The following is a 3,620-nucleotide window of genomic DNA, read 5'->3' as shown; positions in this document are numbered from 1 at the left end:
GGGAATTGAACAGGTTGGATAGTGCCCAGCTTTTCTAACTGGCACCGCTCCTCGCCAACCTTTTCTTTCAATAAGAAGCGAGGTGTTGCTTATGGATCAACATGTATCTTGGTCTGCATGCTTTTAAACTTCTCCAGTTCATCCTGAAAAACCATGTTGTATTTTCTTAGAAGTTCTGGAACTCCATCAGATTCGAGGTGAAATATCTCAGGCCAGTCAAGCTTGATCTTCTGCAACCAGTCTCAGCCTTAAAGACTGGGTCCTTCTCCATTCACAATTATTACAGGCAGCTGTTGCTTGTAAGAAACTGGTACTTTGGCGATGCCCTTTACCTGAATGGATTCTCCCGTGTATGTCTTTAATTTAGCGGTTGTTTGCTCTAGGTTTATTGGATGTCTACCTTCATTAAGGCACCTGAAGGTGTGCTATCCCACCACTGTAGTTTAGGCACCTATATCCACCTCCATTACTAGTGGCTTCTCATTAACTTGGATTGTCACAGTGATAGGTTCGGCTTTCACAATTGTTGTGTTATACAGGGAATAAACGTTGGTGTGGGCAGCCATATTCTTTAGTTCGATCATGTTGGTTCGCTGTTTTGCAAGCTGTCTCAGCTTTGCCTGGCGCTGCCTAACCATGTGACCTTTCTTAAGGCAGTAATGACATTCTGCTTCCTTGAATTTACAGGTCACCTCCACATCTATAACAACTTGATCGTGAAGTCGCTGCTGAAGCGTTTCTAATTGGCTTTTTCATGTGTCTAACAGCGGACATTGCATCTCACTTCGATGCTGTGGGTCTGGTTTTTGCGCCACGCTTGACGGTAGGTTCCCGCCCCACATGAAGTACGGCACTGTTTCCTATGTGTTACAAAGCCTGTGAGTCTCTTGCAGCACTCTCCATTGCAAGGGAGATTTCTAGGGCGCGTTTCAAGTCAACTTTGGCCTCAGCGAGTAAACAGTGCTGAATGCGTCGTCCTGAACTCCACAAACTAATCGGTCCCGCAGCATCTCATTCAATGTGTCCCCGAAGTCGCAGCTTTCTGTTAACTGCTTGAGGTTCGCTGCATAGTTTGCAATGGACTCTCCCAGGGCCCTAACTCCGGAATTAAATTTAAAATGCTGCATTATCGCAGATGGCTTGAGCTGGAAGTGTGTTTCCACGAGGTCCACTAATTCGTGATGGGCTTGGAATTGGGTGCACTCAGGGCCGTCAGGTTGCGAATGAGATTGTATGCTTTACTGCCGCATACACTCAAAAGGGTGGCTTTCTGCTTTTCCTCCGCGGTAATTTTGTTCGCTACAAAATAAAATCCGAGGCGCTCTACATACTGACTCCAGTCTTCCATAGTCGCATCATGAGGATCGATTCTGCCAAAGAGAGGCATGACTGGTGAGTAGACTTTCTTTTTAAAATTCAACATACTCACAGTAACAGAGCGAGGCGCAGAGTCGGAGCTATTTTATCCTTATCGCCAAATGTAATGACTCAACAGAGCAGACAGCTTTCAACAAGAAATGGCTAAACTTTATTACAGACAGCTTTTCACGTGCTCCGCGCTCAATCAGGACTCTCATCAGGAAGCCCCGCCCCCCCCGGATTGCCTGCGCTTAGGGCTCGCTGGTTGGAGCCTTAACAGAATAACACATGAACAAAAAATGCTGGAAAAACTCGGCAGGTCTGACAGCATCTGTGGAGAGAAAGACAGAGTCAATGTTTCGAGTCTGTATGACTCTTCTTCAGAGCTAAGGGGAAGTAGAAATGTGGCAAAATATACTCTGTATAAGGGGATGGGGGAGGTGGTGGGACAGGTGAACTGGATAGGAGAGATTGCGAAAGATGTCATAATCAAAAGGTCGAAGGGGTGTTGATAGTGGTGCTACTGGCTAAAGGAGGTGCTAGTGGTGACATTAAGAGTGGAAAGCAGAATGTGATAATGGCAGGACTAGGGTAAGCGCTCTGGAAAGTGACAGATGGCCCTAGTGGGAGTGCAGAATTTTTAAATGGAATTTTTATTCATTGTTTTATCCCCAACTTTTAGCCTTTTTCATCTCTTTTCCCACCATTGTCCCCTCCCCCAACTCCACCCCCACTAGGGCCATCTGTCACTACTATCTGCCAGCAAAGCCTACATCCCTTGAATTAATAAAGAAAAAAGGGAATGGATAGAAATCAATCTGTATGAATGGGAGGTGAAGCACGCGTACTCGAATACAGGGGAGGGGTTATTGTGTTAGTGTGGCACAAGAGGGATGGGTTGAACAGAGACTCAGTGGGGGGAAGGGAAAGACTTGCACAGGAAGGACAGGTTTCACAGAGACTCCTGTAGTTGGGGAGGTTGGGGGGTTGGAGGAAGGTAGACTGTGTTGTGACCAGTCATGAAGGAACAGGAAAGGTCTGGAGCCAAGAGGTTGGAGTGAGAGATTAAATGCAGCCTGGGGGCTTTGTTCGCTTCATAGTCAGGGTGAGAGATTAAAGACAGTCCTGGGGCTTTGCAGACCATGCTACAGGGCAATTCATGGCACATCATAGTCTCCATCCAGGGAGAGGCAAGGCCTGAGTGCTCATCTCGGGTTTAAGGCACAGCTTGGTGTGTAGGGCATGTTCATTGTTTTACAGTCGATGGTGATGGGGTTGTCCGGCTCGATACTGGGCTGCAAGTGGGATGGTCGTGGTTAGGGGAGGCACCTGCAGCCTCCAAATCAGGAAAACATAATAATGGAGGGGTACTCAAAGCTCTCCTGGGGGGAGGGAGTTCAACTCTGTTTGTCACCATGTACACAGCCTCGAGATGGGGAGGGGTGAGGTCCACATGGGGCATGGGGATATCAACAGTGATAAGTTCAGTGAGGAGGCTGGAGTGTCCATCACAATGACAATGGGATCCAGGGTTACTGAGGGATGTTGGCGAATAATTGGAGGAAGGTCTACCAGCACATCGTGAGGTTCCAGGAAGACTGGAGGAACTCGAACACTGACAGGGGGAAGGTTGAAGCTGGTCTTGAAGTAGAAATGCAGCACCACCACATCTTTAAACCCCAAAGTTTTTGCACAGCTTAAAATTAAAACTGGAAAAGAATCTGCATGGGAGGGGTCTGAGGTAGTGTGGGAGGAGCCCATGGCTGGGGTAAGTGACCCTTTCAGGGAGCACCCTCAAACTGCTTAGGGTCACAACATTCAAACAGAATCAGAGCTAGGAGAAAAAGGAAGACTTCCTTGAGAAGGTGCAATTGGAGCCATTCCCTTTTTGTGCACTTTAATGACATACTGCACGCGACATTGTCTTCACAATAAGGCTGCTCAATTTTTCTCATTAACCAGAGGTATGTGGGAATGGAAAATGCAGGCAATTGTTAAGGAAGCACAGCTGCTGCATATCTGCCAGATCATCAATTAAAGCTTCTAATGTGCTTTCTCCATGGCATGGATAATGGGCCAAAGGGCATTCAGTCTTTGCCAAAGTGCAATTTGAGCTTAATCAGTCCACCAGATCCGAGACTTCAGGAGTGCCTTTGGTAAGGTGGCACATTTCATGAATGCATCCAAACCTCTTCCACCCTCTGTGGGACAGAGATGACAAGTGTCAGGGTTGGCATCTTGGCCACCTGGCTCAGTGAGTT

This window comes from Carcharodon carcharias, chromosome 11 (assembly GCF_017639515.1).
Source record: "Carcharodon carcharias isolate sCarCar2 chromosome 11, sCarCar2.pri, whole genome shotgun sequence".
Taxonomy (NCBI): Eukaryota; Metazoa; Chordata; class Chondrichthyes; order Lamniformes; family Lamnidae; genus Carcharodon; species Carcharodon carcharias.
The sequence above is the reverse complement of the archived record's forward strand: the minus strand, read 5'-3'. Positions refer to the sequence as shown.